Source organism: Aptenodytes patagonicus, chromosome 1, assembly GCF_965638725.1.
Source record: "Aptenodytes patagonicus chromosome 1, bAptPat1.pri.cur, whole genome shotgun sequence".
In the NCBI taxonomy this organism is placed as follows: domain Eukaryota; kingdom Metazoa; phylum Chordata; class Aves; order Sphenisciformes; family Spheniscidae; genus Aptenodytes; species Aptenodytes patagonicus.
In genome coordinates this window covers 54,613,363-54,639,137 of record NC_134949.1, presented here as the reverse complement: position 1 = coordinate 54,639,137, position 25,775 = coordinate 54,613,363, and the positions used below count along the sequence as shown (strand labels likewise).

Sequence of the window (25,775 nt, the reverse complement as noted above, 5' to 3'; positions counted from 1 at the left end):
ACCAAAGTCCTCAGTGCGAAACAGTGCCAGAAGCATCATAGTCCTCTCTAGATAAAAGGTCAGTAACAGAGATTTAAAAGAAGTCTCAAAGTAGTAGGTCTAGAACATTAAATGCAGGAAGAACATCTTAGTTTCTTGATCAGTATGGCAATCCATCATAAGCCTTTGAGCAGAACGTTCCTTTCTCTTTCAAGACACTGGCCATGGGAGAGAGGCCTCTATAGGCTCAGGGAGGTTCCCCTAGCATTCCTTCCAGAACAGCTGAAACCATACAAAAATGTATCAAAGCAGGCCATCAAGAAATAAAGTTAAAAGCTGCAAGGATTTCTTTTAAAAAAAAAAGTATCATCAGGTGCTTTATCCTGAAAGTCATTAACACGGAACAGCAATCTGAATGAACAATATATTCCAAACAAGCCTCACGCTAAAAGCAGCCATATAATCTGTCATACACATCTGAACAGTAATTCCTGAATTCAGGCAAGACAGAACCAAGAAGCGGCTGCACCCTTACTTTTCCTTATTCTTTTAGCGGCCCAGGCCAAGTACAGCAGCTCTTGAGGACAGAGCTGTTCAGCATGTCCAGACTTACATACAAGACCCCTGAGAACAGAATCCAGCGAGCATCAGAACAACATCCTTTTCCCTTGCTACAATCACGTATTTGAGATGTGTTGTTATTGACTCTTGCCCTTCAGTTTTCAGAGCTCAATGATTTATGACTACTCTTCTGACAACACCATTCTCTTTTCATTAGGACATTCCACTTAGTAAGCTTTACAATATTTGAGTCTTGGACATAACTACAGCGTTACTCGCACTTATCCTAAAATTGATTCTCAAAAAAAAACAACTGACACTTCTAGTATAGAGAAAAATCATTCGCAAATCCAATTTTAAAAGGGAAAATGGCTAGCATACATGGCTATTATAAACAGCCACATATCCCCACTAATCAAGGTACTTAAAATATTAATATGCAAATAAACCTAAATCAGCTCAGCAGTTGCATTGAACAATAAAAATAATCCACTCAGTCTACTGTTTTAGTGTTCAGAATTTCAAGGGTCTTGGCATCAGGAGGCCGACTAATAATGAACCAGAATGAAATACAAATGTGTGCTTTTTAAATTTATGCTTACTGTGTGTATTAACTACAGGACAGACAGCACTAGTTGGTATCTGACATGCTATATTTGCTTTAGGAGAACAGTTAAGCACAAAGCTTAATTTGATCAGAAAAAAAAGTATTCCAAAATTACTCTTAAAACCACAGAAGCTCCATTTGAAATGTGTGTGCAGAAATAAGAAAATAAAACAATGGGTCATATTGCACTGCCACTTTTGTGTGGGCTAGCGTGTGATTACAAACCTATAATGGAAACTTTACAGTGTGGTTTAGTCTTCATCTGCAAGGTGCTGAATAGTAATTAAGTGTTTTAAAGAGCAACCCAGAAAACCCTTATTAGTGTTCCTACATCAGAGCGGAGTGGTTTCGCTGTCCCTAATAGAAATGTCCACTTTCAAAATAACGCTAAGTCACCACACCAAAGACTTACTCCCCGAGTTTTAAAAAGGTATTTCTCAACATTTATCTAGTAAACAGCATAATTATAGAAGCATCTTTCCTGGAGACTTGGAAAGGGAGGAGTATATCATATTATTCAGGGATATGGCACCCAGGTGTCCTCATTTCGGCTGGGATAGAGTTAATTTTCTTCCTAGTAGCTGGTACAGTGCTGTGTTTTAGATTTAGGATGAGAATAATGTTGATAACACACTGATGTTTTAGTTGTTGCTGAGCAGTACTTACACTAAGTCAAGGACTCTTCAGCTTCTTGTACTGCCCTGCCAGCAAGTAGGCGGGAGATGCACAAGAAGCTGGGAGGGGACACAGCCAGGACAGCTGACCCAAACTGGCCAAAGGGATATTCCATACCATATGACATCATGCTAAACAAAAAACTGGGGAGGTTGGCCAGGAGGGCAGGGCCACTGCTCAGGAACCATCTGGGCATCAGTCAGTGGGTGGTGAGCAACTGCATTGTGCATCACTTGTTTTGTATATTTTTATCATCATTATTATTATTATTTCCCCTTCCTTTTCTGTCCTATTAAATTGCCTTTATCCCAACCCACAAGTTTTACCCTTTTTCCAATTCTCTCCCCATCCCACTGGGGGGTACTAAGCGAACAGCTGTGTGGTGTTTAGCTGCCTGCCGGGTTAAACCATGGCACCAGGTTATCTGCTTCCCGACAAGTGCTGTAGCTACCTCACAGGGAACAGGCTACACATTCCAGGTTCTTTTAATACCCATCTGCATAAAGGCCAGATCCACACAGTAATGAAGAGAGTGTAAAATAATCTGTACAGACTACAACACCACATACAGTGAGTAGCTTTGCTCCTCTGACTCAAAACAGACAGATTTTATCTACTTTTTAAGAAGGGACATTTGTCTTTGAAAAGCAGGTTAGTGTTTCTCCTTCGCTACTGTAATAGAAAAGGCTTGTGATCAGTATTGTGCATACATATAGGTAAATCATGTTATCAAGAGTTTTAGTTGATAACATAATGTACATAGAAAGACACGGGTAGTTCAGATTGCCCATAAAGCATTAACATGGCAATAGTTAGCTAACAATGAATAACAGTCAGGGTGAATAAACAGCACCTTTGGATTTGTGGGTTTTCTCCCCCCCCCCGGTGTTTTTCCCATTCTGTTTATTAAAACTTGGTTATGTCTGCACATCTCAACTACATCATCGTTCCCAAATTTACACTAGAATGTCAGTCGGATAAATTCCAAGTTCTCATACAAACAGCAAAACTTTGGAAAGGGATGAAGTATTCCTGCTGCTGCTGGAACGTCAGCAACTCAATTCCCAGACCCTCTGGAAGGAAATGTTCATTGGGTGGAGTAGGTAGTGCAGAGAAGAAATCCAAAGTCAGAGAGTAACAGAAAAGTAACATCCTCTCCCAGGAGGAAGAAAGCCTGGCGATGTCAGCAGCAGGGATGTGCTTCCCACTGCCCCATTCCTTAGGGTTACAGATTACAGCAGCTGCCAGGTTAGCTGCCTTCTCTGCAAGGCAAGAGCTCCAAACTGACCACACGCAGAATTCACATTATTTCTCCCCTGCAAGGAGTCCCAAAGTAAAGCACTACTTCCCAGAAATCACCTTTCAATGAAAACTCCAGTTTAGTTTTTCAACTTTCATATGAAAATAGTTTCAATGAAAGCCTGAAAACTGTTCTAAACACTTTTAAAGGGACATTTATAGACACGGGTTTTTTTTTAATTCCTTGAGACACATGGCCACACATAAGACTAAGAATGCTAGAGCACACAGAACATTCTCTCTAGATTAAGATCACAGACAGCATATAAAATAGCATAAGATATAACTATGCAGAATTAAGGTTTTCAACATGAAATCACAAGTTACTTTGTTAAACCTGAACACAGAGGTGTCGATACCAAAGACAAAGCATGTGCCCACAGCAGCTTTTCTTAAACAGCAGGACACAGATCAAGGACAGCCACAAGAGAAGATGGAGAGCGAGCATGGAAGGGAAGTAAACTTGTCTTCTTTCTAGCACTGCGCAACTCTGCGGAGTCCTGAGGCTGCCAAAGATGAAGAAGCCACATCCTTGTGCCCCACATACACTCCTGCATTCATCCTACTCCAAAGCAGCCACAAGCTTTGTAGGCTGAGATTGTATCTTTTATTAGACCAGCATGTATAATGAACTGGTATACTGGTCTAACACAAGATACTATCTCTGCATCAAACAAGATACTACTCCTGCATACCCCACCTTGCACAGGGGGACAGGATGACAAAGCCTGACACTTCCAAAATTCAGTAATTATTGACTGATCTAAGTTATAAATAGGCTCTTTAACATATTCAGCACTCGATCCCAAGTTCTGATGTCCCAAATTTTCATCAGAATTAAAGGGAAGTTTGTTAAATTAATTTAAAAATTGTTCTTAGGGTGTGCGTTAAGAATTAAAATTAATAGTTATTTACCTTGTTATTCTCAGTGAACAGCAAGAGGAGAAGTGTGGCCATTTTGAAAGTAAATTGATTAAGATCAATATGTCATAGCAGAGGAAACCAATAGCTACACTTGGAGGGTGGGAGGGGTAGAAGAGGTCTTTAAGATACTCTTAGAACAAAACACATCATAAGTTACCCACTATACCAAAGTCTTTTCAGACAAGGTAGAAGGAGAAAAAGAGAGCCTTCAGCATACTATAACTGAGCAGTAAAATAAGCATTTTGCATCAGTTTAAAAGGGATCAAAAAAATCCCTTAAGTATCTATTATACAGTCATCACATGGTGTCCGTAACAGGCAGCTTAATGGTTGCTGAACATCCCAACCACATTTGCTTCCTATTTAAACGTGTTTACAAATCTCACATTTAGTCTTTTCTCACAGTTCAACACAAATTTGGGGTATAGGTGGCAAAATCCATTACATACAGGTATGTAAATAATGCCAACTATTTTAGGTGAAACTGCAGTCATGTACCGCTAGAATTTGTTATCACAATGCACTTTGCTCAGGAAAAAAAAAATATTAACTGACACAAGCTTAAACTGAAAAAAGCTTAGTTTACTGCTCTCCACCAAACATACAGGGTCTGCTTCTCAACTTTTTTCAACGTTTAAAAGGCATTTTGTCTTTCAGAATGGTTCTCTCATACTAATTATCTATAAAAGGACTATGATGCAGAATTACTTATATGATATAAGTAGCTTTTCCCCTCTACCCTTCAAAAATCTTACTCAGGATAAACGTTATACTTGCATTTTTAGATGGAGAAAGTCAATATTATTTAAATTTTATTTTCAATCTAGCAACAGTCAAAGTACCAAATGTAATTCACTGATAAATTATATAGGAGGCAAACTGCAACAACCCACAACAGAAAAGGTACTGTTATGTTCAACATTTTCGAGAAAAAAAAAAATCATACATTTAGGTGAAGAGCCTGTCCATCATCTCTGTTCTTCTTAGAAGAGAATGCCAAAATTATGTCATTTGCAGAGCCCTACTTCTCCAGTAGTCACTAAATATTTTAGAACTCTGACCTTTTACCTGGTGCCTAGATCTAGTTCTAGGTTAGTAGTGACCACATCACGTAAACTACTTATTATACCTGACAGAGTCCAGATCTCCAGTACCCACAGTATCCCAGTTTGCCCATACCAGACTAAGTTACCAGTTGTGGGGAGAAACCAAAAAAAGGTCAACCTGAAGAATGAACTACCTTTGCATTCCTCCAGGCCAGAATTAAGGTACACTTTTATGATTATTTATATTACTCCTGCTAAACTTGTTTGACTGACAAAGAGCTGAAGAATATTACTGGACACACAAAAAGCTCTCTCAAACACACTCTCTTTCTTTACAGCATTTTATAAAGGTATTGGATAGTTTACAAACACCTATATTAGTTCATCAATCCCTAAATAGTTCTAGTTTGCAAGTGGCATTAAACCATCACAAGTCTTAGTATATAAAAGTCAAACAAGTGAGAAGTATTGTCCAGTGTTTGTTTTTTTTTTTTTTAAAGGAAATACAAGTACTAAAGATACTGAAAAATTATGCGTCCTTCAGCTTTCATCTAACAGTAATATCAACATAACAAAAGGTTAGTTTAAAAACACTTTTCTAATTACCCAACCAAAATTCCCAAGCTTGAGAAAGAATACCTGCAAAATCTAGAATAACTAGTGTAAAGGACATATCCATAGGTACAGTGCAAAGATGAAGAAAATAAGTTTTGGGTGCTAGGACCAGATTTCCTTCATTGCCTGCATTCTCCCAGGGGACACCGCAGAAGCTATGAACCACCATAACGATGTTCAACACCACACCTAATTTTACCTTTCATTCAGGACTCTATTTGTAATCCTGCTGCTCACTAGGAAGCTACCTAAAGGTCTTAGTTTAAGCAGAAAATTGAGACTTTAAGTTCTGCCATAAGACAAGTTATAGCATACTTGCAGTTACAAGTTGCAGAAATTATTCTGGATTATCAACTATAAAATTGTGCTCTTTAGCCAACAGAAGCGAAGTCTTTCTCCAGATTGTCACAGAGACACAACTACAGGAACAAGCATTTAGCCACATATAGCGCTGTTACTATTCCTGAGGCTTTGAACAGAAGTATCTAGCCTGAAGGACAAACGAAAAGAAAAACCTTACAGGAGAGAGAGGAAAAGAAACACCCACAAAAAACCCACCACACACGCAACCTACCCCAACTTCAACACTGAGCCACTTTTATTCCAAAACATTCTCAGACTGACTACCACTGTGGAAGGGCAACGCCTGCACCTGCAGTACCATGGACAGTGTATGGAAAAGTTCTTTCACTTCTGAGAATTTCACCACTGAATTTTTAAGCAACCAGCTCAAACTTTAAGAAAACAAACAAACATCCTTTAACAGTGCAAGAGATTCAGTGATCTTCTGTATTACATCCATAAGCTTCAGTGTTTACATCAAGGGAGTACCTTTAAGTTTAAAAACCTTCCTGCACTTCCACTGAAGCCACACTATCTACATTAAGGCTTTTAATATAGGCCCATTACTGATACTCAGTTTCAAGCTCTAACATGGACAACTTTATATTCCTGGAGTTGAGGATTTTTACATTTTTTTGCTACAGAATCACAGAATAATTCCGGTTGGAAAGGATCTCTGGGGTTCTCTAGTCAACCTCCTGCTCAAAGCAAAGTCAGCAAGATCAGTCTAGATTACTCAGGGCTTTATCCAGCTGAACATGAAAACATCCAAGGATGGATGCTGCAGAACCTCTTTCACCTGTCCCAATGATTGTCCTACTCCATGGTGAAACACGTTCTACTTAAATGCAGTTATTTTAATGCATGCCTGCTGTCTCTTGCCTGCCTTCCACACACTGCTATAAAGAGCCTGGCTCAGTATTCTCAATAGCCTGCCCATAGGTACCAGAAGGTTACTATTAGTTCCCCCTGCTTCCCAAAGCCTTCTCTTCTGCAGGCTGAAGACCCATTTCCCTAATAACTAATAGAATTTTAGCAAACTCTTATTTCTCATGCACCTGCTAGACCTTAAGTCTCCTGTTACAATGTAAAATTTTGATTCAGCATAGCTTTTGATCTTCATCCCCGTACTTCCCCAGATAAAACTGCAGGAGCTAAGACCTCATACTAAAAACCTGTTCTAGTACAAACTGAAATGAGTTGTACACTGCCTTTCTAGGCTCACTATAATCCCTCCCTAGGACATACCTCAACTCTAAAGAGAGAGCATCTCCTGTTCAGCCTATAGCTCTGTTTCTAAACTAGAATTAGAGTTATGGAAGAACTTCTAAAAAAACCCACACAGTTGAATGACAGTTCTGCTGAGTAGAGCAGAAGTTTTACAGGCTCAGAGAGAGACAGACAGACATACATATACTTGGATACATAGGCAGAAGTAAAGATGCCCAGAACTGAAAGGGAGGGTGAAAAACCTCAAAGTATGTAGATCAGAAATACATCAGGAAGGAGAATAAGAGTACATTACTAGGGCTACTGTCTAAACCATTAAGTGGTTATAAAAAAGTGAAAGACATTAACAAAGAAGACACAAGCACTCCAGCATCTGAAGTAAATTTCTGGTAAGGTAGAGTGTCCTACTGACAATTACAAGCAAAAGTTTCTATATCAGTTTTCCCAATCCTCCATCCAGTCCACAGTTACTTATCAGGCTAATGGCAAGATATTTCAGGACAGTATCAGCTCTTCAGACACAGACACTCACCCTTTGGTGAAGGAAGTAACATCCGGAATTGTTAACTACTGGAAAATCCCTGTCATGACTAGTCAGTCAATGAATCCCAGAGACAGGAGGGGGTGGAGTGAAGGAGAATAGATGTATCCAAAGTTTTACTTCAAACCTCCTAGCAGTAATTGAGATGTGTGCCAGCCCTTTTTTCTCAAAAGAAAGGTTGGAGGGGGGGACAGGACAGGTGGACAGGGACACGACACCACAGATACTGGAAGAAGCAGTGATGCTTCCTTAACAGAAAAAAGGAATCTTCTCTACAGACCTCCATCTCTCTCTGGAAAACCCACGTCCTTTCTTTCATTCCTAGCTGAACAGAAGCAAATATATCAGAGAAAGGTCTGTACTCCTCATCCAGCCTCTTTTAAAAAAAAAAAAATCCCTACAAATAAATTAAATCCTTGTGCCTGCTTAAAAAAATTCTTCAGAATCCTTGAGAAGCTACCGAGAATCGCACAGCAGGAAGAGGATTTGGTCAGTCTCTTCAACCTCATCCTAAAACTTGGGAAACAGCACAGTCACTGCCACCAGATTCACTCTCAGCCATTCACACTCTTAATACGTTTACAGCCACAAGAAAGCAAACTTGACTTTTGCAAAAAGTGACAATGCTTGCCTTTCACCACAGAGGAGCAGCTAAGTCAGTTTAAGCCACAGGCGAATGAACACTTAACAATTTGGAGGTAGAACATCAGTTGAGTAACTAACTGGGTCCCCCAGCATAAGACAGACACAGAACTGCTCGAGTGGGTCCAGAGGAGGGCCACGAAGATGATCGGGGGCTGGAGCACCTCCCCTGTGAGGACAGGCCGAGAGAGTTGAGGTTGTTTAGCCTAGAGAAGAGAAGGCTCCAGGGAGACCTTGTAGCAGTCTTCCAGTACTTAAGAGAGGCCTACAGGAAAGATGGAGAGGGCCTCTTTATCAGGGAGTGTTGTGATAGGACGAGGGGTAATGGTTTTAAACTGAAAGAGGGTAGATTTAGATTAGCTATTAGGAAGAAATTCTTTACTGTGAGGGCGATGAGACACTGGAACAGGTTGCTCAGAGAAGCTGTGGATGCCCCCTCCCTGGAAGCATTCAAGGCCGGGTCAGATAAGGCTTTGAGCAACCTGGTCTAGTGGAAGATGTCCCTGCCCATGGCAGGGGGGTGGGACTAGATGATCTTTAAGGTCCATTCCAACCCAAACCATTCAATGATTCTATGAACTTGCCTACACTTTCCATTTTGAACCTAAGGCAACACAGCAATGCATTAGAATTTAATCGCATTTACGCAGTGCTCAAGGCAGAAAAACAAAATACTAGAAATTAAGGCCTTGATCCCAAAAACACTTAAGTAGTAAGCTTTACCCAATGGAATAGATCTATTAACTATAATGAAATTACAGAATGTGCTTGAACCAGAGAACCAAGCCTACATTTGCAATATTAGGTGCAAAAATTTAAGTTTTATTAAAACAACTCCCTAGCATAAAGACTGCCATTGCACAATATAACAGTCTATGTGTGTAAACCACGTGGTACAGTGGAACTGTAAAGTTATGATAGAAGTGTAATATATACGAGCCCATTTCTACTTTAAAGGGACATAACACCTACACTGAGGTACTTACACTTAGAATTTTTCAAGAGTGCACAAGCAACTAAAGCATTAGCCCCCATGGCTAGTAACTGCAAAGCCTCATGGAAAAAACACGAGTGAAGCATTTCAGCTTTCTTGATGTATAAGTATATCTGGAAGGCAAAGTTGATTGCAAATATAGCACGCATCCTGTGTCCAAATTTGTGGCACTATCAGGAAGTAGGTGGAAATTAGGCCTCTGGCTTATTTCTTGTTTCATGCTGAAAATGGCAAAGAGTGAAGCTTCTCTAAAATCTGGAATTCTGTAACACATATAATTCAAGACAATAAAGTATCTCTTTTAGCAATTTAGAACACAGTTGGATAAAACACAGTCAACCTAATTAAAATGCAATATTAAATAAACCCAATGATCTATTGGTTCTATTGGCTGAAGAAAAACATTGACTTAGAGTTCAGTTTAAGTATGGAAGGAAAATAAGAATACTGTGCTTAGGACATCATCTGCTTGGGACAGACGAGAGCAGGATGATGCTTCAAAAAGATTCACCGACATGTGAGTCAACAGAAAATAGTACAAATTTCTACTGTGTCACACTCAAACACACTTTGGGATTATTGTTGGCTTCTAAAGAAAATACTTGGAATTTTACTTTGTGGGGAAAAAAGAACAAAAAACCACCACCCCACAAATGTAAAACTGGAAAATAGAACAACAAAAAACCCTAAGTCTCTCCCCCACGCTCACTTTTTTCTGGGTTGTACTTCAGAATCTTACACACCCTGAAGACACTGCTGGGACAAGAAGGAGAAATATTAGGAATTGCAGGGTGAAATTCACTTCAGATACCTTTCAGAAGGTGGAAGATTACACTTAATTCAGCATTCTTTAGCCAACAAGATTGCCATCATAAAAATCAGTACAAAGCAGAGCTCAGACCTACAAGCCTAAGTATTTTAGTTCACTTTTATCAGATAGAAATAAGGATAAGAAATTCTAAAATCTACACAAATGAAGATAAAAGGTGGAAATTACAATCACAAGACTGTCCCAAGGGTAAAAGTTACATTACAAGGAACTCCATTCCTTTGGGGCAGAAATTATGGATGACCTTAAATTATTCAGAAGTTGATATTCATTATACCTAAACACAGGAGTTTAAAGACTCCAGATATGAATCTTGCATCGCTGCCTTCAAGTGAAGGTTGCGTCCCCCAATGGGATAAAAACTAGAAAGTTTTAAGGATTCACAAATAACCAACAAGGTATAACTGTTCACATGTACTCAAGTCTAAAACTGGTCAAAATAAGTTGCAACATTACTGCAGACATCCGTTTTGTATTTGTAAAAAATAGAGTTTTGTTTCAAAAAGCAAACCAGACTTCAAACATCTAACCTAGAAGCACAGGAAAACTTCAGAGGATGGAAGAATCTTTATATCACTTACTCCACATAATTTCTAGAAATCCAGAAAGGTTACTTGTTTTGTGCAATATTCACTCACATCATAAATCCCAATTCCCACATATCTGGTACACAAGCTACAATCTTTTGCTTCTACTTTTCAGGGAAATACATATTTGTTACTAAACAACACAGTTGAGAAAGATCAGGACCTGCATTCAGGGAAGTACCTTTATCTCAATGGGGAACAGAACGTATAACTGCTTGAAGATAACCTATATGCTGTAGTAAACAAATTCTAGAGATAGTCACATACAAAGCAATTGTCTTAAAAGAAAAAAAGGAAATGGAGAGCATTACGAAGTATCCTGGGGAAATAGTTTTCCAGGTCATTTTCTAAAGAGGCTGGGCAGAAAGAGAAAACTAATTTAGTATTCTAAAAAGAAACAATCTAGCAAAATACTCAAAAGCAGAGCATCAGCTTCTACAAACTTAGGTAGGATGTGCAGTACTGGCTTTAGATAAATTCCTTCTACTGTTACCTCAACTATATGGAGCTGCATTAACTCAGGCAGGTACACTTAAGGAGTCATTTGATATGTACAAAGCACTGAATTAAATCCCAAACAAATAATCTGCCAGACTATGACAAAAAAATGCTATAAAAAGCACAGAAGTTCAAGTTGACTGCAAATGCACTTGCCCAGCATATCCTTTAAATGCTGTGACTTTTTAATATTAACAGAGACAATTCTGAGTTTTTACTGATCAAGAGCAGCGGAATGCAGCTCCTTCAGAGAAGCCTAAGTCCATGTGAGGTGCAAACTAACCAGAACCCACATGAAATTCAAATAACTGCCTTAAGAGAATGAAGAACTGGCTATTAGATTTGTTTCTTTAAAAAACAGAAGAAAAAAAATACAAAATGAAGACAATATTAAGGAGGCCTCAAACATTTATGCTGATGTCAGCTCTGTTTGAGGGGATGCTCTCTATATCTGGCTTTATATTTATTAAAAAAAAAAAAAAAACCAAAGTGTCACTGAGTCCATCTCCTTTCTTGTACTTCCATGTACAAGGGTCTTTCCTGAGTCCATTTTAAGTCTCAGAAAAAAACGGTACTGTCAAAAGATGCTGCACTGCACCTCTATGAAAGTTACCTTCACCACACTTTCAGTTGGCACACACTGAATACAGCAGAAACAGCAGCTGGTTGCTCCTCTCAACCAGTAAGTGGCTCATTTATTAAGCACGGATGACTACAGCACTGCAAAGTGCCAAAAGGAACCTGCCTCTCTCACCTCATCCTACCAAATTACATTTGTTTGAAAACAAATTTTGCTTCACCTCTACTCAATAGTCTAATATATATATACGTGCAAAGAATTTAAAAAGACTCATGGTAACTGGTATTAATTATCAGCAGAGACAGAACAAGCATTTTACTTCTAAGTGCCTGTTTTCTGATTCTTCACTTTAATTATACTCTATATAACTAAGCTCCAAGAATAAAAGGCACGCCACTGCAGGCTTCCTTATAAAGGTGGCTGTATGGTGGTGTTCTCTTTTTGGTCACTGAACTTGAAAGCAGTTAACTGGTTTCCCAGAAAAAGATACTATTGTCTACAGAACCAATTCTAAGCAGTTTCTGCCTGAGGTATGGTGTTTTCTTAACACTGTCAGAGTCATACAGTCACACAACACAGCTGGTTCTTACCAAGTTTCACTGTGCTATGTATTTATATAGTAGTAACCAGAGCAATAGTTCTCATACAAGGTATGACGCTGCCCCACCCCCAGGGAATCACAAGCCTCGAGGTTAAATCGGAATGAGACCATGAGCAAAAGAATTAAGAAATTAATGGCTCTAAAGGGCTCCAATTAGAGCAGGAAGCCACTACACTGGTGAAAACATGAGGATGGACCTACCTTGAAGCATGCTTACAATTATAACTACTATGCAAGACAAAAATGAAACTGTAATCCAGCCAGAAGATGACACTACCCATGTGCAGAAGACAGCCTGATGAGTGTAAGAGCTGATATTTCCTCAAACTCCCCAGCTGTTCTTCCATATTTTCAACATACACTAACAGTTATGTAAAAGAAAACCAGTGATCATCCTCTAGTTTCAGACTTACCACCTGATGTTCTAGAACCAGTTTGCCACTAACTGTGAAACCACAACATTAATATGTTAAATATATGCTTTACTAAATGAAAGGATTAGCAAAGAAGCTTTCAAAGATGGGAAGAAGCTATAATTTCTCAAACACGGTTCCTCAGTTATAACTTCCTTGACCCTTAACCTAGGATGAAGTTTCATAAAAGGAAAGCTTACCTTCTTAGGAAAAGGGATTCAACTTGCTAAACAACCAACAGAAGCACGTGCAACCAGGCTCATTCAGAGGACCAGCAGTTACATGATAAACAGCAGTAAGATTAAGTCACTAGACAAATTGGATTAATGCTACTGGGCCTCTCTCATTCAGACTAGTGCTTTTAACATAACTCCAGCAGTTTAGGGGCCCCTACAGTTCACAGTGATTGGAGGAAATGCATTCAGATTAACTATCAGGCAGGTTGACCTATAAACACTAATTTTAACCTAGCAAGTTTTGGCCTTTTATTTTATGCTAGTTTAGGAGCTCTCAGAGGACACTTTTTATGAATGAGATACTGAACACTAATTCTAGATTTCATTCAATAAGAAAGGAAGAAGTCACATGTAATGAAGCAGTAGCTATTCAAAGAGAGGGAATAGCTTCCATTTTTGCAATGTCCAACAGACCAGGGTAACTTCTACAGATCATAGAGAAGCTTTAGGTCTTTAACTGACAGGCACAGCTATAGCTACATATACCTATATTCATTCATTGTATTTGGAGAGAAGGTAAAGAGAAAAAAAGGTAGTGAACACTTTCTCCACACATCTAGTGATTACTGCTACATACTTCTTTCCCCACCCCATTTTTCTAAATTTCTAGGCTGTATTGCAAAACAGAAACTCTGAAGAACAGCCACCACATGCTTACCTATCTGGGACATTACCTTCATCAAAACTTCTATCACTTAAACTCCTTCAGGTAGGCAGTTCCAAAGCACATATAAATATAATTGAATTACCATCTTAAAAAAAAAAAAATCAACAGAATGGGAGGAGGTAAGTTATTGTAACATGTAATAGGAGATGGGTTTAGAAGTAATAAAATTACTCCGCCTGCAAGTGCAGTATTTCACACTTTAGGTGTCTTAGCCCATGGATCTTGCAATTTAAAACTAATATACACCATTCAAACAGGATTCACATTGAATCTACACTGGTGATAGAAACTTTAAGCCAAAACACAACACGTAGCCTGCTTTCAAATAAATCTCATCTGTTAAATTCAGTGTTCCTGAAACAAATTGCCCACTTTTCCACTGCATTAAGCTGGGAAACTGGTAGCAAGTCTTCCTATGCAGTGTATTTTGTCCTACAATGAGTGAGATTGCTACCCTTTTAGTTACTACTTTTCTGTATCAAATGTTACATGGAAGAAACCATTTAAGACCACCCACGCTGGGAAAAGTAAATGCCCCTTCTGTTAAGCAAGGAAGAGATTAGAGCTCAGTAGTCTGAAACATAAGATTAGGTTGCAGTCCACCACAAACAAGACCTAAAAACGTGCCAAAGTAAAACCAGGGATGAAGCACTACCTGAAAGCCATAGTACACTCTCACTTACCCTCGTCACATTTTTTTGGTCACTCCTACAAAGTTCCTGTGATTCTGTTCAGAATTTGAAGAATTCATTAATAGAAGTTCAAAGTCAAGGAAGGGAAGTGCGCTGTCATTTTTACAATTTCTTTCTCTATCCACTTCATCTCTTATAAAAAAAAAAATAAACCACCCCAAATTCCTAGTGCTAATAATTAATACTTGCAATCAAATAGAAGATTTGCAGCATTACCTTCCAGCAATCAAGAACTGCTAAGCTGTGACAAGTAAAACACCCAAAGCCCAGAAGGGGACAGTCCAAGTATCTGCACTACAACAGGGGACCCTCTATCTCACAACCAAGACATGTAGAAGTACAGTTACTTTACATCAGATATTGCAGTAAATTGGAACCCACTTCATATTAGGCATCTATTCTTCTCGAGATAGCAGCAAGGTAGAAGAAACTGATGCTGGGATCACGGCATGTTAGAAAGCCACTCACAGACAGCTGAAGTTTTCCCTTCTTCACTTGCAAGAAAACAGAACATGATCAAAAGCAGACAGCACTGCTCAGGGCACAAGCCTCAGCCAAGAGCTAAGCTCCCTTTCCACCAAGTTCAGTAGCATGTTTGCTTGATCTCTACATCCACCTTTATTTTTAACTCTGTAACTAAAAGATAAAAAAAATCCCCCTTATGCTGACCCCAACCCACCTTTCCCCAGTTTGAAAGCCAGCAGCAGATGAAGTACCTAATAAAAATACACAAATGATTGATCATTATGAAATTAACACTAACATATTCTGCTCCAGAATAAAAACATAGTACATAACTTTCAGGGTACACAGAAAGGGACAAGAAAGAGTGACATTCTCTCAGCCTGTACTCTCCTGATGGTTTTGGATGCAGGCTTCCTCAAATTGTTAAAGCATGTGCATAAGATAGTTTATGAATGCATTATTTTGTACATATGTGTTTAGAAAACACTTGTAAGCTCCATTTAGATGATAGACTCCTACAAGAAATACCTTGGAGTTGTCATGTTCCCAGAACAACCAAGGGGAAGGAAAGAAAAAAACACCACCACAAAACCTACTTGATCTTAGTATTACGTAGAAATCACTAGTTTAAACATTAATTCTTTCCTTTAAGCTGGTGTAGCCAGTCTAATAACAGCTAGCCAGAAGTCAAGAACACGTATCCTGAATGTTCACTAAATTAGTAGAATCTTTGATAGAATTTTGAAGTAAGAAAATGATGAGGATTCCCTTTTCAAGCTTGCACAAGAAAAATGCCATCTGACAAAACTAAGCATATCATCGAAGTTTCTGGTACAACATAACAAAACCCAGTTTGATGAAAACATGCACCTAACTGATTCAAATAGTTTAATGCAAAAATGCATACATGCTTTTACTTACAAAGGTTATATTCATATTTCCTGCTAGATACTTATACTGTCCTCCCAATTTGCCTACAGGAAGAACCAGAACGTCTGAGCAGCATCTCAAGCCATGCCAAACCATTTGCTGCTATACTTCATTTTCCAGGTCTGGTAAGTGTCTACAGTTGTTAAAATGTTAACAAATGTTAACCAACCTCCTGAAAGGAATAAATTCCTAGACTATTCTCCAAGAACCAGAAGAGCGGGGCCCAGAAAGATGGGGGCTCTATTTTCATAGAGCTCCGACTCCTCATGCTGTTTCCATCCAACAAAACAGGACAAAGCAGGTAGAGAGATACACGCTAGAAAGCAAAGAAAGCATCAACATCTTTAAAGAGCTGAAACATTCAGGACATTAAAGCAAGGTAAGTTACACAGTCTTTCACATATGCACTTACTCAAGTCATCTCAGCAATACTACACAACTGCAAGTGGGACAAAAGGTGGTTTGTACAACCTAAGACACCATTCACCATGTGAAAGTTTAAGAACCCTTGATCCCAGTGGTCTTGCTGAGCAAGTAATTTCCTTCCAACATGTGGTAAGGCCTATAGATCAGCCTCATCTTACCAGAACAAGAAATTTAGTTGTCCAAGGCCTAAGATGCAATCTATGATCACCCACTTAGCAGTTACCTGTGTGTACAAAATACTGCCTATTTGAAATAATCTAATTTATTTCAAAGAGGTAGGCAAAATTTTGAGAAATAGTTGCCAGAGTTAAGCCTTCAGGGCCCATACTCAAGATCTTGGTCAGAGTAATTTCAAAACATTTCACTGACAAAGAATATCCTAACTTTCCTGAACAACAGCCATGAAGTATCTGTTTATAATGAATATTTTTAATTAAACAGAAAAGCCACATACTTGTGTATATTCTCTCACCAGCTTCTTTAACCCAAGCCTTTTATTTAGTGGGCACTGTATAGCTGTTCTTAAACTCTCTGAAGAAAAGGTACCAAGAAATTAATAGAGCGCTATTCCTGACAGGCACTCACCACCTTTTCTCTGTAAAGGGAAAAGCTGTTAGGATCCTCCAAGACTCATCATTTTAAAAGCTAATAAAGAGGTACCTGAAGAAACACACAAGTTAAAAGCAGAGATCATTTTATCATTTTATTCCCCCTTCCCAAAACAATCCTTTCCCCTAGAATGAACTTTGTTTGCAACCCAGCCAAGTTCAACTGCCAAGCATTTCTAAATGCTTGCATGCGCTCGTCTTGTTTATGAAATGGAAACTCTCACAGAATCCCAAAAGCCTAAGGTACAACACATCTGAATCCTAGACCATGCGCTAGATCACTACATTATTAGAGAGATACTAAGAAACTAGAAGTATATTTAAGTATTTGTAGGCCATCTGAAACTAATTCACCCTCTCAAGCCAAACAGCTGTTTTATTCTCTATTCTCTGCTCTTCATAAGCCTGTATTTTGTTTTTTAATTTTTCTCTTTTTTTTTTTTAAAGCAGGGAGAGAAAGGGGCTAGGAGGAATTTCATTCTTCTACATATTCATCTTTCATTATGAGTTTCTCTTCTGTTAGTGCCAGTCATCATGTTTACAAGAATATGAAGTCAAAGTACAGGGATGCTCAAGTCGAGACATTTTAAAACTAAAACAAAATACAGAAGGTTAAAACACAGCAAGTCAGAAATCTGTACAGGCTCAGGAAACATGTGATTGGCCAACATTAACTTGTAAAACTTTTGGGCAGGAGTAAGCTAACATCTGCAGGCCTAGAGCTTCCACACCTTTAACTAGCTGATGGGTTTTGCTTACATTATCATATGGTCTAGAGAGAATTGCTTCTTCTATGAACTACGTACTTGATATTACCATACTGACACAAATATATAAGTCAAGGACAATTAAATCCTTTCAGGTACGGTAACGAAACATTTTAAGATAATTATCTAACGTATTTTCCCCTCCCCTTTTACTGTACAGACGAAGGCACCAGCAGCTCACTTTCAGACTGGCAGGTAGAGCTGTACGACCGTCACTGGAAGTAGGATGAGAGCCCATACACAGCCTTGTCATTTGTTTCTGCTAACGCACAAAATGGAAAGAGCTTCTAGTATTTTGCAAGTAGGAGACGGAAAGTTAGGTACTGGTTATTTTACTGACAGACAAATCTCAGGAGGTTACACGGACCATCCAAAATAACACCAAAAATAAGAGGCTGCCATTTACCATCTGTTTGCCTCTCTCTCTCTCAGGAAAAAAAAGTGCAGATCACAAGAACAAATGGAGCCTGGCTCCGGGGAGGAGGAAGAAGGGGAGAGAGGAAATTTCCACGCAAATCCTAAGTGAATCACGCCGCGATCCCCGCGCCCGGCCGCGCCGGCCTCCCCCTGGCAGAGGCGAGCAGCTCCGGGGGCACCGTCCCCCCGCGCCCCCGGCCGGCGGCCCAGCCCGGCGTCTCCCCCGCGCCGCGCCGGGGCGGCAAGGAGGAAATAAATAAAGCCTCCCCCGGGCAGCGGCACGGAAGGAGCCCCCTTCCTGGGCGCCCCCCGGGGAGGAGCCGCCCGCTCGCCCCCTCGCCCTCCCCACACGGCCCGGTGCCCTCCGCGCACAACGGCGGCCCGGCGCGTCCCCCCCGCCGCCGGGGCTGGCACCGGGGGGTGGGCTGAGGCCTGCGCCGTCCCAGCGAAGCCTCGGCGCTCTCGTAGTCAGAGCGGCCCGGCTCCCCCCCCCCCTCCTCCTCGCCTCTCCTTCCCTCCCTCCTTCCTTCCCCGGCCCGGCCTTCAGCTCGCACTCACCCGCCTTCCTCCTCCCTGCCCGGCCCGCGGTGCGTGTGCGCGGCTCTCCTTCACGCTGCCCGGCGCGGCGGCGGCCGGGCCGGCGGGGGCGGGCGGGTGGGTTGAGCGTGCGGGGAAGGAGGCGAGGGGAGAAGGAGGAGAAGGGTGGGGAGGGAAGGAGAGAGGCGGCGAGGAAAGAGAGGAGAAGCTGGGGGAAAAAACCGCGGCGACGCTCCTGGGGCGGGACCTGCGGCGGCGGCGAGCCGGGCGCTTGGACGGCTGCTCCAACGACCTTTACGCGAGAGACGGGTAATCTCCGAGCTCGGGGCGCTCCGCTGCCAGCCCGGCCACCATCTTACATTAGGGAGACTTGCCCTGGACGCCGCCTCCCCTGCGCTTGCGCCGCCGACAGTGGGCGGGGAGCAACGGCGGCAGGGGGGGACGGGGCGCGACGGCAACGGCCGCGACGGCGCTGCGCATGACGGGACTTGTAGGCGGCGGCGCCGGCCCGGGCAGCGCGGGAGGAAGCGGTCGCTGTGCAGTCCCGAGCTGGGGAGCCCGGTTCCCTTCCGCCACAGCTGCCGCCCGGATAAGGCCGGGAACCCCAACCCCTCTCCCCAGACAGGGCCGCCTCACCGCCCGGCGCCCCGCTCCGGGGAGTCCCCGGCCGTAATCCGCTGCAATTTCAGCCACCTGTTGCTGGCCATTTAACCTGCGCGGGTTTAAAGTACTGGGTTGATTCCCCCCCCCCCCCCCCCCCATTGATGTTGCTTCGGGGTTTTTTCCCCCCCGCCAGGTCGAAGCGACCCCGTCTACCTCCCCCTCAGACCTTGCCGGTTGTTGGCTGTACCGTCTGGGGAGGGGATGTCCTCCCAGAAACCGGCTGTCAGCAAGCACGGCTGTCACAGCGTTTAGGTCGGGACTGGATGCGGCTCCCACTAAATTCAACGCGGGCAGCGGTTTCTCACAGCGCGTCCTTTCCTTCACACGCCGGGAGAGCGGGACTGTGCCCCTGTGCTATCCCGGTCCCCCCCTCCTGCGGGCGGCGGCTCCTGCCATCGCCCCAGCTTGCCAGCCCCGTCCTCCGGGAGGGCACCCCCGCGCCACCTCCCCCTTTACCCTTCCCTTTCCTTTTTTCTCTTTTTTTCTCCCGTTTTTTCTTCCATCCTCACAGGCTCCAACCACGAGGACTTGGTATGACAGGATTGCTTTGCTAATGAGGACATCTGTTTCTGAAGTTGCAAAATTTGGAGACCCCTTCCACTTCCCCCCTGGTTCCCGGGCCAGTGTGCCGCTGTCCCACCAGGCCCAACTTCGGGTGGCTGAAGCCTCCCTCACCTGCCTGGTGCCTCCCTGTGCCTGGGCACGGCTGTCCCATGGCAGCAGGCACTCACATGGTGCTGCCCCTTTGCTGAACAGATTTTTGTTGTTGTTGTTGTTGTTGTTGTTATTATTATTATTATGATTTTTCAGGTCCATTCCCCATTTGGAACAGAAGCCAAAGGCACAGAAAAAGGTGTTTTCTTGGTTTTCTCTCTTCACTTACAAAATCCATGCAAATTCTGTTTTCATGCATAGGGGCTGTAAGTAATTTTGACAGAAGCAACTTCCTGCAAATTCTCAAGGAGAGGATCTCTCCCCTGCCAAAAAGGCTCTTTTTTTTGGTCTTTGTATTGTCAGAAACTCACACAAACCACATTGCTTCTGTCTCCTCCTACCACAGACACCCTGGGCCATGGGCCTGTCAAAACTGAACCCGTAACTCTCCCTTCCTTTTTCCTGTAATCCCCATGCCACACAAAGGACCTCATCACCTCAGCTAACAGACAAAAAGAGCGCTTTTACTCACCACCATTACAGCTCTCCAGTGGCTCTCCTGCACTGGCATCCTTAGCTCTCCAAACAGGCAGCCTCATGCTGGGTGTTTAATTATCAGTTCTCTCCAGTGCATAAGCTATTACTACTTTTGCCATGACAATACCCACCCGAGAATTTTACTTACATCAGCAATTGATAGGAAAGAGAGGTGTTCATCACAGAATGCACTGGCGTAACTTATTTTGTTTAGTGGCATGATGTTTTTCTTCTTTACTTTTGCGTCTTAGATTGAAGTGTTACACTAGTACAGCCTCATACAATATGCCCATTCCACTAACAGTAAAGTGCCTTGTGTTGGCATAGTTTATTCTCCTCCCTAAAACAAGTTAAGATTACCTTGTGCATATTAAATTTTATACTGATATACATATATCCACAACAGGGAAGCTCTATGAATTAACTTTACCACTTCTGGCTGTAGGCAAGACCCAGGTCTGCATGAAAATAAATGCTGTTTTCAGTAGTAGTCTTGACATGTGAACACAAGTGCAATGTTCTTTTGAAAACAAAACATACTATGGAATATAAACACCTATATAGGTGAGAAATTCCATGTTTCTCTGCATATATATTCAACTTTAACATATACTTCATATATATAGCTACATATTAATCAAATTCAGGTGAATATATATTTATATCTAAAAAATAATATATATGTCTCAAAAAGTTTATATTTTTCACATTTGCATATCAACCTATGTATAAACCATTAGGTTCCAGCAGTACCCATTATGTAAGTAACTTATATAATAATGTAATTGTTGACACACCTAATACCTGGCAACGTTTCTTGTTGAATAAAAGCAAGTACTCTGACTCAAAAAGAAAGATTAAAAATAATATATCTAAAAGCTGCAATTCTTGGTGAGAGTTGAGGCTGTTTATTAAGTGAATTCTGTGATTTCTTTTAATCCAGTATTGAGGACTCTTTCCCTTAGTAAGAGTCTGTTCATATCCCTTTGCTGAGCCCTGCATGAACACAAATTTCAGCAGCATCCAATAATAACGTAGAAAAAAATCTACATGGCTGAAGATTACTTTGGCTGGTGTTACTAAAGGTTACCCATAGCTCTGTTTCCACCTCTGCTTTAATCTGGTAAGAATAATTCACCAGGCCATCATATGGCCATTGTAAGATTTAAGATGTCCTTAAATTAATTATTTTCTTGCTTTTAAGTAATTGTAATTGTTTTCATTAGATTAGTCTTACATAGCCACATTTTGACACCTTATTTGCTTTGGAAATGTTTGGTTTTCATTTGTTTTGAATAGGTCTGATAACTGAGCAGGACTGTTTCTAAGAAATCATTTCCATATGTGCAAGGAAAAGCTTTCACAATGCATTTTCTTGGAAACAACCAATGTGTACTAGCTAGAGTAAAAATGTGTATCCATATGATTTATTTACTGTGGTACAGCCCCCATTTCCCTGTGATTCGTTGCATACACACTGTTATGCATTGATTTGCACCACGTGCTGGGAAGGTGTTCTCCCGGGCAATGCTCCATGGTCGCTGTCTCGTGGAACAAATATAGGAACCTACCAGGATTCTGCAGTCTGGGGTGAAACCAAGCTATTTTCAGGACTCCTCCAGTGTTAAATCACCGCCATTTCAAATGGCTGCCAAGCTGTATGGAGGAAACACGGCGGAGATTGACAATGGAGTGTCCTGAGAAGGGATTAGAAAGAGACATGATGGTGGTGTACCGATACTGGCAGGAAAGGAGGAGGTGGAGATTGAGTAATTCCCATGCCTGGTTGGGATGAAGAGTAATTATGCTGGGACTTCAGGATGGTAAAGTTTGCAAAGCATCTGTATGGACTGCAGTCTGAATATTCAGCAACAAAAAAACAATACAGCAGCACCTCTGCATGTGGACATGTGTAACCATTAGTGCCTCAGTTCTTGCCAGCAATCCAGCTGGCTCGCTGCTCACTGTATTGGTGCTGGTCTACCAGTGTGTGCTGGAAATACGTATTACATGTGTGTTTCACTGTGCTGTTACTGAGAAAATACTTCAAGATTTGGAAAGTTCATGGTCCTGACTTGTGCTGGAAGCAGTGGCTGGACATTTGTGCCTGTATTTTCATAAATAGAAAAAAAAGATATTTTTTCAAGCTTCTGCAAAGCCTCACTGACTACTATGGAAAGTTCACAGATACTAATGCAGAATGATATGCAATAGTTGATGACAGGCTTTTTTAGAAATTCAGCCTTATTTACTGTAACAAAAATAAGAATTGCTCCCTGGACTGCAATGGATGTTAATGATGTGTCCATTCCTTTTGTCACTCTGGGAGATCCAGACATCCTTCTGCTTCTCTGGCTAATGATGCCTTTTACTGGGCAAATGTGTTGGAGAAAGGAACTGTATGACTGTTCTGAATAACTGTAGAATAATAATGAAGGGCTTTGTTGGGAAATTGAAGGGCAGGTGGAGGAGCCTTACAAACACTCTGATCAATATTTTCTGCAAGTGACAGATGTTCATCATGTCTTGTTCGAAATCCATGAGAGAAGGAGGAGGTGTCCATGCTGCTCAGGGAAACAGGATGAGGGATTTGTCCTGCTCTTTCTTAAATGAGAGAATACAGGGGCGAAAAATGAATGTATTATAGCCAAAGATATGGAAGAGATGCATCTTTATTAATGTTTTTGTGTTATTAGGGGAAATGAGAACTTCAGTGGGATGCCTCAGCCAATTTTTTCATGATAATCTTTACTTAGCATAACTCTGGCACAGCACACCTTATCTGCTAAGTGCACCTATCTTTGCAAATGAAAGCAGAATTCACTCCTGTTTTCTGGAAAGGGTGCAGTGGGGACCTCTGGGAAGCTACCACTACTCTTGTTAACCTCAGGGTGCGCTTGAGGTAGTGGTATAACATCCTAATATTCTTCAGAGGTCTGTTTCCTTCTGCACAATTTACAGCAGATCTTCCTGTATGTTGTTTTCCTTGTCCCAGACTCCTCTGAATCTAGACACTCGTATGAAAGTTAACACAAGTTGTCACAAGCATCCTTCCAGCTCTTTTTTTGCTTTCTGGCTCCTGTGCTGAAATCCATTCACAGAATCCTTGGACTTCTCCTTCCTATTCTCCTTTTCTTTTTTGAAACATTTTTTATGCATCAAGCAGCTGGCAAGGCTCATGTTCCGCATCATAACGGTGCCTCGGTTGCCAGAGACAAATTGCAAATATTTGTCATTTCTACACTGAACTCAGCGCCAATGATAATAGGTTTCATTTTTTTTCTCAATTTTGGAATGTCATTCCCATCTGGTTTTCCAGTCTGGGCTTCCCTAGGAAATGAATGTTCCCAGGGAACCCAGTGGTGTGTAATAAAATAAGATGCCTCCCACACTACATCTCCTTTCTGTAGAAATCCTGTGCTGGTGTTGGAATGGGAAGGAGGGAAGAAGATGCTGGGCTAATGAGAGGTGAATAGTAACAGGATTCAAGTTTGCAGTTCTATGTGCACCTCTGTAGCAATGTTACCTTGAAGTGTGTTTCCAAGAGATGAGAAAAAGTCTTACCGAAAAAGGCAATGGATAAATCACAAAGATATGCAGCATTGCATAGAAAGGTACTGAAATATATTCAACTGCAGAAGTGAGAGAGAGACACCGTGCAGATAAGCAACCAAGAAGGCTGCATTGCTTTGCTCTGTGCATAGTAGAATGGAGCACAGTCTTTCCCTCAAGATCTCCTGTAACACACACAGGTCAGCATCATGTGCACTAGAAGGGAACAGACTTTAGAGCAATTGGCCTGAATCCAAGAATTTTATATTGCTGAAGATTTGATTATAAGTGTCTTATAATCTCAGCATTTTGAAATGTTTAATTTTGGTAATTTGTCTCATAAAATGTGAAAGGACCTAAAGAGTGCTGAACAAGTATGAGCCAAAGTATATTTGTTGTTGCTTTTTTTCTGCATCCACTGTTGCAATAAATATGCCTGCCCTGCAATCTGTATTCCCTTTAACTCATGCAGTGCTGCCACATTATGTGAGTGGCAGGAAGAGCGGCAGTGAGCCCAGATGCGTAGTCAAGCAGCGCAAGGTGTGGACAGAAGATTGAGTTCTTGTTTGTGGAGCACCACAATGACCACACTAGGGAAGGCGGTGCCAAACGGATGGGAAGAGGCTCATGGTTCATACAGCTCATTTCCATTGCCGGTGATGGCATCCAGATACTACCTGGTTTAGAGATGCAGAGCTACAATGTAATACAGGACATGATAGGAATATTTCCCTCTGCAGCATTTTCAAGCTGACCGCCTATCTGGATTTCAAACAGCATTTTTGTAACCTCAGTCTTTGCATTTCAGTTTAGTGGTTTGAAAAAAAATATTAGCTCTACAACTCCCTATTTGAAGTGACATCATTTGACAGCTGTGGTAAATCACCTGGGTATGTTACAATACTGGGGTTCAGCGGTGACTTCCCATGGATAAATCTTTCACAGCTCATCCTATTCTGGATAGTTAGAAGTCCTGGAGGTCCTGTTCACATCCCTTGTGCTCTTGTAGACCCGCCAGCATTATTTTGCTTTATGGTGGCACTGGTCCATTTCTCAGGAATGTCCCTCTCTTGCATTCAGTTTGGCCAACACTCACAAATCCTAATATTTGAGGCAGTGTCACAGAGTTGCGGCTGGACGTGCTACACACAACCCCATGAGACAATATCAGGGGAGGAAAAGAGGCGCTGCTCTAAAAAAATGTGTGAATCTGGCGGGGGACACACATTGGAATTGCAAAGAAAGCTGTCAGCATTCAGTGAGAGTGATAACATACTTAATCCAGATGATCTTGTAACAGAAGAGGGCACTCAGGGCCAGACAGCAAATAAACCTTATCACATTATACAATAAGGGAAAATCATTCGAAAATGGACAGAATCCTCTCATGAGCTTGATGCAGCTCACAGCTGAAGGCTGTGGGCTGGTGAGCCTGGGTTTCATTCATGCAAAAAGAAAGCCCAGCCACTTTAAAACAATCTTTGTGAATGCACTCAAGCCAACTCATCTAAAATACTTGAAGTAACATTCCTGTGTAGACAGGACTTCATTATGTTACTTGTTATTGTTTTCAGGGAGTCCTCACCTGCTCTTTAAAGTGCAACATATATTACGAGAGAGAATGATTGCTCGTTATTGTTGTACTCCTTAATTGCCTTCTA

At 41.4% G+C, this 25,775-nt stretch overlaps 1 protein-coding gene across 8 annotated transcripts in view; it reads right to left on the bottom strand.

The window, feature by feature from the left end:
- Positions 1 to 18,979, bottom strand: part of CNOT4 (CCR4-NOT transcription complex subunit 4) — an 84,059-nt gene extending 65,080 nt beyond the window's left edge. For 7 of the 8 annotated variants that reach the window (XM_076335547.1, XM_076335576.1, XM_076335563.1 and 4 more), the window contains exon 1: positions 18,730 to 18,789. The gene's annotated coding sequence lies outside the window, so the exon portion shown is untranslated. Of the gene's footprint in view, positions 1 to 18,729; positions 18,790 to 18,955 lie in introns of those variants that run through there. The other variant, XM_076335595.1, reaches the window with a different exon arrangement.
- Between the last annotated feature and the right edge of the window lie 6,796 nt (positions 18,980 to 25,775).